This window comes from Hyperolius riggenbachi, chromosome 1 (genome assembly GCF_040937935.1).
Source record: "Hyperolius riggenbachi isolate aHypRig1 chromosome 1, aHypRig1.pri, whole genome shotgun sequence".
NCBI lineage: Eukaryota > Metazoa > Chordata > Amphibia > Anura > Hyperoliidae > Hyperolius > Hyperolius riggenbachi.
In genome coordinates, this window is record NC_090646.1 from 522,291,873 (window position 1) to 522,307,201 (window position 15,329).

General features: G+C 41.3%; 1 protein-coding gene across 2 annotated transcripts in view; it reads left to right on the top strand.

The window, feature by feature from the left end:
• MYL2 (myosin light chain 2) overlaps positions 1-15,329 on the top strand; it is a 119,059-nt gene that overhangs the window by 31,181 nt on the left and 72,549 nt on the right. The window contains exon 1 of one of the 2 annotated variants that reach the window (XM_068245755.1): positions 4,047-4,066. The exons of the other annotated variant lie outside the window; for it this stretch is intronic. The gene's annotated coding sequence lies outside the window, so the exon portion shown is untranslated. Of the gene's footprint in view, positions 1-4,046; positions 4,067-15,329 lie in introns of those variants that run through there. 2 annotated transcript variants of the gene reach the window in all.

Consider the following 15,329-nt stretch of genomic DNA (forward strand, 5'->3'; position numbering starts at 1 on the left):
TCGATAGTTTTTGGTTCAGGGTGTCCCAACATCAAATCCGAGACTGTGTCTGACAACCCTGATAAAAAACAGTCTAACAGTGCAAATGACCCCCACCTAGCTGACACAGACCACTTCCTGAATTCAGCTGCATAGACTTCTACCGGATCCTTGCCTTGACGCAAGGTCTTAAGCTTCCGCTCAGCAGTGGAGGCAATGTCCGGATCATTATAAATTATGGCCATGGCCTTAAAAAAATTCCTCGACTGACCTCAAAGCCTCATGCCCTACCTAAAAGCTATATGCCCATGTTTGAGAATTCCCTGACAGCAGGGTCTTAATAAATGTAATTCTCTGTGCCTCAGTTCCTGACAAGTTGGGTCTCAACTCAAAATACGACATTACTCGATTTTTAAAATTCTGAAAGTCAGATCTATGACCAGAAAACCTTTCGGGTACAGACATACGTAAGTCTGTAACTGGAGGGGATCGCACTGAATTCACAGCCTTCTGAAGTACCTGTATGGACCCAGACAAGACAGTGATCTGGGTCTGATAACCATCCAGCACTCTGATGAAATTCTCCACCGAAGTGGTGAGTGCATCAAGACGGCTGTGGAGTGCGTCCATTTTGTTTTTCAGGTCTGCCGTTCTGTAACGATCGGTGTCAGCACACAGAGAGAATCTGATTATTGGTGATCTGCAGTATCACCAAGAATACAGATGTATACCTGGTTATTGATGATCTGTAGAATCACCAATAATACAAGTATGACTAACCTCTGGACACCTAGTAATGTGTAAGTGTTTTGGTGCAACAGTAGGCTATCTCCCAAGGGGCAGGAGATGCAGAAACAAAGTTGGCTGTGTGCGCAGGTGCATTGTCCTGCAAACAAAGGATCCCTCTGGTCAACTGTCTACAGCAATTTGTCTTAATTGCCTTCTTCAGCTGGTTCAGGAGGGTATCATAATTCTGTCCAGAATACTAAAACCCTGAGGTAGGAAGTCCCCCAATCGAATACTGTCTTTGTCCCAGAAAATGGATGCCATTCTATGGCAGCCGGGACCCACTGTGGCGCCATTCTTTTGACTGTTCCTTGTCCTTGGTTTCAGGATTATACAGTACATATGGAGCCAGGATTCATGCTCAGTCACTAATCTTGCCAAAAAGCTTTGTGCTGCTTCAAAATAGGCCAAAATGGCTTTGGATGCTTCAACTTCTTTCTTCTTCTGATCACTGTTCAAACATTTCGGCACCTACTTCACTGATGGCTTGTCTAAGATAATGGTGATAATAAACCCAACATACTCCAGTGAGATATCCAGCTATCTTTTTTGCAGATATTCATCAGTCTTTAATAATAAGCTCATGGACAGCATCACATGTTGCCAGGTCAGTTGAGGTTGGGGGGTACCCACTGCGGGGATCATCTTCATCGGGCGATATACAGGTTTTGACAGTGATGTAGAAAGGACACTTCTCCCCCAGTGTTTGTGACATCTCAGTGTGCATATCCTTTACTGACTTTCCCTGGAGAAAAAAAAACTTAATGAAGGCCAACAACATGAAACTTGCCTCTGCCATCACAGCTTCTCACTAAATGAATACAGTTTTAACCACTTCACCACTGAGTGGTTTTACCCCCTGAGCACCAGAGCAATTTTCACCTTTCAGCGCTCCTTCCATTCATTCGTCTATAACTTTATCATTACTTATCACAATGAAATGAACTATATCTTGTTTTTTCCGCCACCAATTAGGCTTTCTTTAGGTGGGACATTATGTCAAGAATTATTTTTTTCTAAATGTGTTTTAATGGGAAAATAGGAAAAATGTGGGGGAAAAAATATTTTTTTTTCAGTTTTCGGCCATTATAGTTTTTAAATAATGCATGCTACTGTAATTAAAACCCATGAAATTTATTTGCCCTTTTGTCCCGGTTATAAAACCATTTAAATTATGTCCCTATCACAATGTTTGGCGCCAATATTTTATTTGGAAATAAAGGTGCATTTTTTTCAGTTTTGCGTCCATCCCTAATTACAAGCCCATAGTTTATAAAGTAACAGTGTTATACCCTCTTGACATAAATATTTAAAAAGTTCAGTCCCTAAGGTAACTATTTATGTATTTTTTTTTATTGTAAATTTTTGAATTTTTTTTAATTACAAAAAAAAAAAAAAAATGGGGAGTGTGGGAGGTAATGAGTTAATTTTTTGTGTAAAAATCATTTATTTGTATGTGAAAAATTGTGTAGGGTGTAGTTTACTATTTGGCCACAAGATGGCCACAGTAACTTTTTGTTTTAATGCGACCTCCAAGCTTCCTTCCGGAAGCTTGGAGGAAGTATAAGCAGGCTGGACACGTGAGTTTTTTCTCACAATGATCGCGCTGCCCATAGGAGAGCAGCGGATCATTGTGGGGCTTAGATCAACGAACGGGAATGGATTTTCCCGTTCATTGATCTCCGGGCGAGCGGGCGACGGCGTGTTTACTAGCGGCGGGCGGCGTGTTTACGAGCGGGAGCGCGGACAGCGTCGGGAACGCGGAAAGTACGGATTTCTCCGTCCCTGGGGGTTAAAGGATGGAAAAAGGGACGGAGAAATTCGTACGGGCGGGGGTAAAGTGGTTAATAAACACAAACACATGATATTTGCATTGTTACATACTAAGATATTAGGCTGCCATATGCCCCCACACTTGTTTTTCTATTTCAACTGGAAGAGGGCAAAGCCAGGAACCTCATCAGCAACCCCTCGTGCACTCCTTACTTTTTCCTTTGCACATTTTAAATCGATATATGTTTGTGATGAAAACCAGTCTCACAATCACAATCGTTACTTATGATAATTAGCAAATCTCTTGAAATAGTCTTCAGTTTGGTTGGGCAAAATGACATTTCTACACATGACATTCAATCAAAGTTTAATGACATATTGGGCAATAAATTATTAATACAAAATATAAATATGAGCTAATGTAAACACTGGGGGATAGACAACATTCATTTCTAGCCTTGACTTGTGATTATAAAATAATGCTAAGAGCATCATTAGGAAAATACATATTTTATTAATGTATATTTGATTTTCTTTCACGGAGGGAGGGAGGTCTCTGGAGTAGTTAATGGTTATGATTATGATAATTCTCTGGTTCAGTCATTGTCAGGCACAATCACTGTTCAAGCCTGAATAAACAAATCAGTCATATTAACCATTTGAAAAAAATGCACCCACACATGCACACGCAACACGCCACTGACAATCTCTCTTCTCCTTTAGTTTAAGAACGTTCATTTTTTTCAAAACTTTTAAGTATAGTGGAGCTGGCTTCAAGGTCCATTTGATCTCCTGCATACACTTAGCAATCACTAAGATGGCAATTATGAAAGTTAATGGCTGCAGTGTTAAATGTATCCGGAGGCCATATTCTTAGTGATAACACTATGTGCTTGGATAGCAGTCCTATTTACCTTCAGGGCTAGGTTCACGCTACAGGGAAAATTGGACTGGTTTCCACAATGGCCGAACAGACATGTCTACAGATCCTATGTTATCTATAGGATCCGTTCACACATATCCGTTATGTCCATTGTGGTAGGGGAACGCAAAATCCCATCTTGCACGTCTTTTCTGAATACTGCATGGAACATGGACATGTCATAGCATAGTATTTATCTTTTCTTCCATGCAAACAGCAGCAGCTGTCATAGCTTAGTACCAACTGAGAAAACTAGCTTTATCAGCCCGCTCTTAGCATTGGGAAGCAGTGTGCATCATGGTTTGCATCTCTACCACCCCATAACCTTCATAACATAAGTGTTCTCAGAGCTAAAGAGAGACGCATACAGGTGAACCTTAAAAAAATTAGAATATCATGCAAAAGTCAATTTATTCCAGTAATTCAACTTAAAGGGACCCTAAAGTGAGGTTTCCATATTTATTTCCTTTTAAGCAAAGCAAGTTACCTGGCTATCCTGCTGATCTCTTTGGCTGCAATAGTGTCTGAATCACACGCCTGAAACAAGCATGCAGCTAATCCAGTCAGATTTCACCACCATCAGAAATACATTACCATTCCATAATAGTAAGTATTATATGATCATTTATTATGTGTTCTTCTTATTATGTTCTTAAAGAGGAGCTGTTAGGTATAGAGTCTCAGAGAAAAAAAAACACATATATCAGTAGCTAAATATTGGCTGTACTTACATTACATATGCATTTCACTGTCCACGTTTGGATTTCACAGAATTTTTATATAGTATTTGCAGAGATTGATGCTCCTGACAGCTCATGGCAGGTTCCATGTTTGTCTGTCTTGTATGAAGCTAATTGTGATGTCATATCCTCCCTTACCTTGCTTCCTGATGATTCGACTCACAAAAAAAGATCAGGATCAAAGATCCTAATGGTTCATGATCCGGACAACATTACAGTTCAGTGAATATTAATTGGCCATGTGGCTAGGAACAAATACGAACCTGTGCAGTATACTCTAACGGAACATGTGCCCTGTGAACAGCACATTGATTTTTCAGTCTTGTGAGCTGAGCTGCTGTTACAAGCTGCTGTAACATGAGCCTGTTACTTCTCACCGTGAAAGCAGCCTTAGGGCGGGATAGGGAAATGAAGGGGAGGACCAAGGGAGTGCAGTGGGGAGAAGAACCAGCCCCAGAATGCTTTGCAGTATCTGTTATGCAGCCTGCCGGCCTCCTTAGGAGCTTGGAAATATAGAGGCTTGCTGTTCAGCAAACATCAAAGTAAGAGAGATTAACTTCAGTATTGCCTTTTTGGCTTCCTTCTAAACGCTTTAACACAGGAGAATAGAGGTTTAAATTAGCTTTTGCAGCCAGACAGTTACTCTTTAAGCAAATTCAAGCCAATTTAATGAAACAGGACATCAGGACCTGGTTTGTGCTGTAGTTTCGTTATTGAGCAGCATGATACATGGTGATAACATTTTGCTTTCATTTTTAGAAAGAAGAAAAAATATATAGCACTGTGCAAATATCATATGCACATGTAACAAAATGTTATTAGGCGATTTTAAATATTATTTGCTAAAATGCTTGGCTGTTATACCTAACCAGGTTACTGAGCATCTTTATCTCTATTTTATTGGTTTTATGTGTACGGTATCTCCTTGTACTATTCTTCATTTACTTTCATTATTGTACGTTTATTGCTGTCTTACTGACTAATATTGGTATGTTTTATTAGTATAGCCCCTGCATGGGTTATTTCTTTGGAATGTTGGCCATTTTGTGCTAAAATACACAAATAAAACCTAAATATAATGCATGTATAGTTTTCTTAATTAAGAGAAGACTATGCAAATAAATAATCAGTATTTGGTGTGACCAGTTTTTAGCTTTAACACAGCAGCAGTTCCCTTTGTTAAACTCGCATGGAGGTTCTGAAGGTACTTGCATGGTAGGTTGGTTGTTTCAAGCATTTTTAAAACTTTTCACAGTTCCACAGCAGAGTTTAGGGCCCTGATTCATTAACCTTTTCCCTTGAGATTTCTCACAGGAGATGTTTTCACACTTGTTGAAAAGAGATGCTTATGTTGGCAAGATAGATCTGCAAGACTCTGACTTGCTGTGATCAATTCTGGCTTTAGCACATGATCTTGTCCAACCTGACAAATATGTCACCTGATAACATGCTTCATAAGTTCTTATAGACATGAGCACCACCACTGTTCAATAAAATACCTTTTGGGACTCCAGCAAGCAAAAAAGTTGCTACAGTGGGTTGCAAAAGTATTCGGCCCCCTTGAAGTTTTCCACATTTTGTCACATTACTGCCACAAACATGCATCAATTTTATTGGAATTCCACGTGAAAGACCAATACAAAGTGGTGTACACGTGAGAAGTGGAACAAAAATCATACATGATTCCAAACATTTTTTACAAATAAATAACTGCAAAGTGGGGTGTGCGTAATTATTCAGCCCCCTGAGTCAATATTTTGTAGAACCACCTTTTGCTGCAATTACAGCTGCCAGTCTTTTAGGGTATGTCTCTACCAGCTTTGCACATCTGGAGACTGAAATCCTTGCCCATTCTTCTTTGCAAAACAGCTCCAGCTCAGTCAGATTAGATGGACAGTGTTTGTGAACAGCAGTTTTCAGATCTTGCCACAGATTCTCAATTGGATTTAGATCTAGACTTTGACTGGGCCATTCTAACACATAGATATGTTTTGTTTTAAACATTACATTGTTGCCTTGGCTTTATGTTTATGGTCATTGTCCTGCTGGAAGGTGAACCTCCACCCCAGTCTCAAGTCTTTTGCAGTCTCCAAGAGGTTTTCTTCCAAGTTTGCCCTGTATTTGGCTCCATCCATCTTCCCATCAACTCTGACCAGCTTCCCTGTCCCTGCTGAAGAGATGCACCCCCCGAGCATGATGCTGCCACCACCATATTTGACAGTGGGGATGGTGTATTCAGAGTGATGTGCAGTGTTAATTTTCTGCCACACATAGCGTTTTACATTTTGGCCAAAAAGTTCCATTTTGGTCTCATCTGAACAGAGCACCTTCTTCCACATGGTTGCGGTGTACCCCACATGGCTTGTGGCAAACTGCAAACAAGACTTCTTATGCTTTCTGTTAACAATGCTTTTCTTCTTGCCACTCTTCCATAAAGGCCAACTTTGTACAGTGCATGACTAATAGTTGTCCTATGGACACAGTCTCCCACCAGAGCTGTAGATTTCTGCAGCTCGTCCAGAGTCACCATGGGCCTCTTTGATTGCATTTCTGATCAGTGCTCTCCTTGTTCGGCCTGTGAGTTTAGGTGGATGGCCTTGTCTTGGTAGGTTTACAGTTGTGCCATACTCCTTCCATTTCTGAATGATCGCTTGAACAGTGCTCCGTGGGATGTTCAAGGCTTTGGAAATCTTTTTGTAGCCTAAGCCTGCTTTAAATTTCTCAATAACTTGATCCCTGACCTGTCTTGTGTGTTCTTTGGACTTCACGGTGTTGTTGCACCCAATATTCTCTTAGACAACCTCTGAGGCCTTCACAGAGCAGCTGTATTTGTACTGACATTAGATTGCACACAGGTGCACTGTATTTAGTCATTAGCACTCATCAGGCAACGTCTATAGCCAACTGACTGCACTCAGATCAAAGGGGGCTGAATAATTATGCACACACCACTTTGCAGTTATTTATTTGTAAAAAATGTTTGAAATCATGTATGATTTTCTTTCCACTTCTCATGTGTACACCACTTTGTATTGGTCTTTCATGTGGAATTCCAATAAAATTGATTCATGTTTGTGGCAGTAATATGACAAAATGTGGAAAACTTCAAGGGGGCCGAATACTTTTGCAACCCACTGTAAGTGCTGAAAATGTACCGTACTTTGTGGATGTTATGTTCATTATCAATCAGCACAAGATGAGGGCTTGCCCAGGACGTGGGTCTTCACCAGCACACTACACAAGTAATGATGGAATGATGGGCTGCAACTCCTAATAAGTCTAAGAACAGAACAAAAGAGCTCAAGAAGCAAGTTACCAGGGGAAGCAGTAGTTGGCAACTTGGCAGGATCAAGGCCGGTATCAATCAGTAAGGACTATAGTTAATGCTGAATTGAAGGCAGACAGTGATCAGGCAAGGTCAACGTACAGGAAAAGGTGAGGAACAGGGTTAGTAGGAGTAAACAAAGTCAAGCAATCTGTGTCTGCAACAATAAACATTGGTACATCCCCATTCCATAATAATGGTGATAATGAAAATAGGGAAGAATGTAATGGAGTGGAAAACCATAAAATAGTGGAATAAATTGCAAATGGTCAAACAAAACATTACTTCAGTACAAAGTCAAGGCAGATTCCAAAATTTTATATATAGACACTGCTCATTAAGGAGGAGCAGATATGCCAACATCAAACCAACAAATGTTGATTCGAGTAATATCTTTAATAACTAACTGTACTTGGTTTATTGTAAGCTTTTTAAAGTTGCTTCTTCAGGCGTTATTTAGAACTGGATCAGGACTGTACCGTAACGTTTCAAAAGCTTTCAATAAACCATGTACAGTTAAGGTAGCAATACATCTAGCGATGATGGGCAGATTCGACCAAGAGACTAATCTGTCTCTAATCGAATTTGATCTGCTGGCTGCCCATACACCGCAGGCCGATTCCCGATTAATTTCATAGTAAAATTCATCAGAAATTGGCATGGTAATGCCACATCCAACCGCCTCGGCACCCAAACCTACCCCCCTAATGTTAAATGTGCCTGCCCCCCCCCCCCCCCCGATGCCCATAGCAAGTTATACACCTGTCTGTGGCCTCCGCTTGTCCCCGCTGGCTCCGGGTGCACTCTGTTCTTCATTCACGCACGCCATGTGGTTGCCTAGTAACGTGGCTGCATGTATGACAACTGACGTCATATGCGTTCCCTTACTAGGCAACCACATAGGGTGTGCGTGTATGGAGAGCGGAGTGCACCAGGAACCAGCAGAGGACAAATGGAGGTCGTAGACAGGTAATGTGGAACTTGCACTGGGCACCGGGGGGGGGGGGGGGGGGCGACATTTAACATTGGGGGACATAGCTGGGGGTTTTGTCATGTTTGTTAATCGGCCCAAAATTGCACGCTGTTGCCGCCACGCACCGAATCGAGCAAGTCAGCTCAACACATCTTGCAACATGTTTGATCAAATTATGCAACCAATTTCATCCTGAAATAGGTCGCATTGTCGGCCGGGCATGTACTTGGCGTCACCGATTTCCCTCCGATTCAATTGTATTAATTGAATCGGATGGTTGATCGGCTGCCAAGTTGCCTGATGTATGGCCACATCTAGTCATTAAAGGTGTTACTTGAATCAAAGTTTGTTAGTTTGATGTCAGCATATCTTTATCCAGATCAAAGTGTCTAATTAGTTCTTATCAGCAGCTGTGAACATACAAAAGTAAACACTGAGGCTTAGTGAGAGATATATGGAGGCTGCCATATTTATTTCCTTTTAAATAATACCAGTTGCCTGTCAGCCCTGCTGATCTGTTTGGCTGCAGTAGTGTTTGAATAACACCAGAAACAAGTTCCACTTTAATGTGGCCTTTCTTGAGAAGTGTTTTTTTCCTTGCTAACCTCTTATATAAGCCATATTTCTGGACCACTTGTGATATTGTCATATGCATACAATCTTTACCATAAATTCCTGTAACTGCTTCAAAGCTGCCATAGGCCTCTTGATAAACCTTCTAACTAGCCACTCTTCTATCCAGTTTGGAGGGATGGCCTGATCCAGAAAGGATAGTACTAGTGGCAAAAACCTTCCACTTATTTATAGATTTTACTGTCCTCCTAAGGATTGGTAAAACATTTCATTTGTTTTGAATCCATCTCCTGACTTGTGCCTCTCCACAACTTTATTGTCTGAGACCTTGAGACAGTTTCCTGCTACCCAGTGTTGTCTGTGTTCATCACAGATCTACCAAGGACTGGAATGCTTCAGGAAAGATAAACTAATGAAATTAGTACAAATGATCACTGGCTGAAGTTAGTTATGCTGGGAATACACGATGCGTTTTTGCGTTCGTTTTTGCCGTCGTTTTCGCTTTCGATCGATTCTACTCTCGATTCACTGCTCGATTCCCCTCTCGATTCCTTATCTTTTCTTATCAATTACATTCACTTGAATGAGGAGAATCGAAACGAAAGTAGAATCGACCAGATCCAACAGGTTGGAATTTATCTATCGAACCCATCTATCTAAAGTAAAAACTTAACGTGTATTCCCAGCATAAGTTTGGTGTGCAATGGAGAAGGAAATTAGTTACACCTGACTGGGCTTACAAGTATATTGTTTAGCAGGGGTTGATCGTCTATCCTGAGAAATTTAGATTTTTTAATTATTTTTTTCTGAACTCTTGCTATTTTATCTTTCTTTTGGCTGTTGCATTGAGTAAATACAGCTGGAAATATTATTTTTATGTGTGCCATTTCAGGCTGCTAATCAACAAAATGTGAATCATTCTTTTCTATAGCTGCTGTATATTCAGTTAAATGTTTAATTCTTCCTGAGCAATTATAGATCTGGATTTATGTGTATACAGAACATAAGTCTTAAATGTTCTTGTTGTTAACAAGAATAACATATTGTTATTTAAAAACTACAATTATCAATCGGCAAAATGCACTGCACAGACCTAAACAAACTCAAACTTCACAAAACAAGCCATTCTATAATGGTAAATATACTAGTTGTGTTGTCGGGGTCCCTAATACTAAATACTGTCAAGGGTATAGACAAGTGTTGCCACAGTCAATAAAAACAAATCTAAAATAATTTCAAGCTAATTTGTAGATTAGCAGCAAATGCCAGTATATTGTGATAAGCAAGATTGCTCCTGGTGGCGTTAAAGGGACTCTGAGCACCTCTCATGGGCATGCCTTTAAGACTCCGACCAGTACTGCAAAGTACTTAAAGATGCATACCTTTCTGTAGCTTGTGCTCTCCTCTTTCATTTGATGCCTGAATCGCCATTCTACACCAAATAGTTTTTGTTCGATTTCAATTTAAAAATCACGGCTGCCATCTTGGCTATGTTATAACTGCCGGGTCACCCCTGTCTTCTCAGTTAGAGAAGTGCATCACTGAATGAAGCAGGAAGAGGAAGTGACATGCATGGCCATTGCAAGAGGCTCCTCCAGAGGGGTCTTAGCACGACTTTGTTGGAAGTCGTCTGTCTTAAAGGAATGCCCATGAGAGGTGCTCGGAGTCCCTTTAACCACTTTATGAAAAGTTGCCTTATTAAAACATCCTGTTTGAACTTGTTAACGGCTCAAGGACATTTTAATAAGTCGCTCACTCCCGCCACCTCTCTGCACTCGCCCCCCTCCTCCCGCCTCTGTTAACCGTCAGGACACCGCGACCTGTGATTGGGTCCTCTACCCAAACGCAATGCCTGGAATGAATGGACGTGACCCCGATCAGTGGCCATGTCTCTATTAATAAAACAGGAAACAAAACAGGAGAGTGTTCAGCCATCTAGTGGCCAAAAAGTAAAATTACACATACAGGCACATACATACAGATACACTTATTAAATATTAATAACAGAGGCGTAACAATAGACCCTGCAAGGGATGCATCCGCAAGGGGGCCCAGAAGCCACAGGGGGCCCCATCCTGAGAGACTGACAAGTGAGGGAAAGGAGAGAAAAAAATGTCTGCTCTTTGCACAATTGTTCTAATGACTGCATCTGCTCAGCCACTGTTAATTAATCATACAAAGTTTTGTAGACAAAGATTTGTAGCCAGTCCCTATTCAGTGTGCAGGGGGGGGGGGGGGGGCATCCAAAGTTTTGCAGGGGGGCCCAGTGATTTTTAGTTACGCCCCTGATTAATAAAATCAATATCTTACACTTCCAACGCCCCCTCCCTCCCCCCCCCCCCCCCAAAAAAAAAACACTTGTAAATAAAAATCAGTTAAAAAAACAACAAATAGTTGCCTTAGGGGCTGAGATTTTTAAATCTATATTTTATGAGGTTATATTACTATTACTTTAATACATAGGGGCTTGTAATTATTGACCGGACTAAAAAAAAAAAAAAAAAAAAATGAAAAATAACACCTAGATTTCCAAATACAATATTGTCACCATACATTGTGATAGGGACATACAGTGGAGGAAATAATTATTTGACCCCTCACTGATTTTGTAAGTTTGTCCAATGACAAAGAAATGAAAAGTCTCAGAACAGTATCATTTCAATGGTAGGTTTATTTTAACAGTGGCAGATAGCACATCAAAAGGAAAATCGAAAAAATAACCTTAAATAAAAGATAGCAACTGATTTGCATTTCATTGAGTGAAATAAGTTTTTGAACCCTCTAACAATAAAAGACTTAATACTTAGTGGAAAAACCCTTGTTTGCAAGCACAGAGGTCAAACGTTTCTTGTAATTGATGACCAAGTTTGCACACATTTTAGGAGGAATGTTGGTCCACTCCTCTTTGCAGATCATCTCTAAATCCCTAAGGTTTTGAGGCTGTCTCTGTGCAACTCTGAGCTTGAGCTCCCTCCATAGGTTTTCTATTGGATTAAGGTCCGGAGACTGACTCCACTCCATGACCTTAATGTGCTTCTTCTTGAGCCACTCCTTTGTTGCCTTTGCTGTATGTTTTGGGTCATTGTCGTGCTGGAACACCCATCCACGACCCATTTTCAGTTTCCTGGCAGAGGGAAGGAGGTTGTCGTTCAGGATTTCACGATACATGGCTACGTCCATTTTCCCGTTAATGCGATTGAGTTGTCCTGTGCCCTTAGCAGAACACCCCCAAAGCAAAATGTTTCCACCCCCATGTTTGACGGTGGGGACGGTGTTTTGGGGGTCATAGGCAGCATTTTTCTTCCTCTAAACACAGCGAGTTGAGTTAATGCCAAAGAGCTCTATTTTGGTCTCATCAGACCACAGCACCTTCTCCCAGTCACTCACAGAATCATTCAGGTGTTCATTGGCAAACTTCAGACGGGCCTGCACATGTGCCTTCTTGAGCAGGGGGACCTTGTGAGGCCTGCAGGATTTTAATCCATTGCGGTGTAATGTCTTTCCAATGGTTTTCTTGGTCACTGTGGTCCCTGCTAATTTGAGGTCATTCACTAACTCCTCCCGTGTAGTTCTAGGATGCTTTTTCACCTTTCTCAGAACCATTGACACCCCACGAGGTGAGATCTTGCGTGGAGCCCCAGAGCGAGGTCGATTGATGGTCATTTTGTGCTCCTTCCATTTTCGAACAATCACACCAACAGTTGTCACCTTCTCTCCCAGCTTCTTGCTAATGGTTTTGTAGCCCATTCCAGCCTTGTGCAGGTCTACAATTTTGTCTCTGACATCCTTGGACAGCTCTTTGGTCTTTCCCATGTTGGAGAGTTTGGAGTCTGCTTGATTGATTGATTCTGTGGACAGGTGTCTTTTATACAGGTGACTAGTTAAGACAGGTGTCCTTAATGAGGGTGACTAATTGAGTAGAAGTGTCTAACCACTCTGTGGGAGCCAGAACTCTTAATGGTTGGTAGGGGTTCAAAAACTTATCTCACTCAATGAAATGCAAATCAGTTGCTATGTTTTATTTAAGGTTATTTTTTCGATTTTCCTTTTGATGTGCTATCTGCCACTGTTAAAATAAACCTACCATTGAAATGATACTGTTCTGAGACTTTTCATTTCTTTGTCATTGGACAAACTTACAAAATCAGTGAGGGGTCAAATAATTATTTCCTCCACTGTAATTTAAATGGTTTAATAATCGGGACAACTGGGCAAATAAAATGTGTGAGTTTTATCCACAGGGGAATGTTTTATTTTAAAACTATAATGGCTGAAGGCTGAGAAACTGATTTTTTTCCCCATTTTTTTCTTATTTTTTACGTTAAAATGCATTTAGAATAAGAAAAATTCTTAGCAAAATGTAATACCCACAGAAATCCTAATTGGTGGTGAAAAAAATAAGGTATAGATCATTTTGTTGTGATAAGTAGTAATAAAGTTATTGGTGAATAAAAGGGAGGGGCAGTGACAGGAGAAAATTGCTCTTGTCCATTAGGGTAAAAAACCCCTATGGGGTGAAGTGGTTAAACTACCATTCGATTTCTCACTTTCTGTAACTACCGATTTATTAGAATGGTTCAGTGGTGCTCCCTTTAGTAGTTGGCACCCTAGAGTGGTTCAGTGATGTTTCTTTTAGCTGTTGACACCCTAGGCACTGGCATAGCTTGCCTCTACCTACAAATTAGTCCTGGGCCTGTCTATATTAGCATTAAGTTAGATAAGGTTAGTATAGGTGTTTCTCTTCTCTGACAAATCATGTCTTTAGCACATGCTTAAAGGAGGACGGCATGGGACATTACTGCTACATGGGGCAGATAGGAGCCCCAGGTAAGTGGCGTTTTTATCCTCAGCTTCCCCAACAGAACACCTTTAAAAGTGTCCCTGAGATGGGGCATCAGCAAAAAATATACATACCTGGGGCTTCCTCCAGCCCCCTCCAGCCTGATCGCTCCCACGCCGTCCACTTCTGACTCCCCATACTAGCAACTAGCCCCGGAAAGTCCTCCAGTCTGGGGTTCACTGCGTGGCCAGGCCACGTGCGCGCTCCTGCCATGTTCACGTTGTTGGGAGCACTCTGTGCCTGCGCAGGACTACTGCAGTGGGAGCAAGACGGGGATTGTGCATGGCTGGACTGCGCCTGCGCTGACTGGTCCCTACTGGAGGATTTTCCGGGGCCAGTTGTGGGGAACCGGGAGTCAGAGGAGGAAGTTGTGGGAGCAATCAGGCTGGAGGAAGCCCCAGGTATGTATATTTTTTTGCTGTGACCCCATCTCAGGTACACTTTAAAGAGGATCTTTGTCAAAAGATATCAGTAGAAGAAACTACCATTCTATTTCTCACTTTATGTAACTACCGATTAGTTAGAATGGTTCAGTGGTGGTCCCTTTAGCAGTTGGCACCCTAGGCACTGGCTTGCCTCTACCTACAATCAGGGCTATGGAGTCGGAGTCGTGGAGTCGGAGTCGTGGAGTCGGGCAATTTTGAGTGCCTGGAGTCGGAGTCGGGGAAAAATGCACCGACTCCGACTCCTAATGAATTTGTAACGGTAATTAAAACAGAAAATATGATAAAATTTTCTATTTCTCAGATAATAGTCATTAAAAATAATGTATATATACAGTATATATACAGTAATAGCTGTGCTTAGTCCACAAAAATGAAATAAACCAATCAAAATTAGTTACTTGTGCTGCTTCAATAAAGCAGTCCCCGTATTTTTAAGGTCAGATATACATATCTGATTGTGACTGTATATATGGTGTGTACACAGGAATCTCTTATATATACTAAATAACATCTATGCTGTAAGAATAAAGCCTGATGTGTAGCTGTGTCACTAATAGAGATGGTCAACGAGATGGAAATAATTCTGCATTGATGCTGATTTATGCAAATGTATGCACTCCCTTTGCTGATGAAATCAAATAATTTGATATGTTGTTAAAATTTGGTTTGGTGACTACAAATTAAAGGGTAACTGAGATGGATGAAAAGTAAAGTTTTATACATACCTGGGGCTTCCTCCAGCCCCCTTCAGGCTAATCAGTCCCTCGCTGTCCTCCACCACCCGGATCTTCTGCTATGAGTCCTGGTAATTCACCTAGTCAGCGCTGTCTGGCCGCATGCCGCTCCCACAGACAGGAACATTCTGCACCTGCGCAACAGTGCTGCACAGGTGTAGTATGCTCCTGGCGGCGGAGTGTGTGCATGCGCACTACGCCCGACTGGCTCAAGTACCTGGACTCATAGCAGAAGATA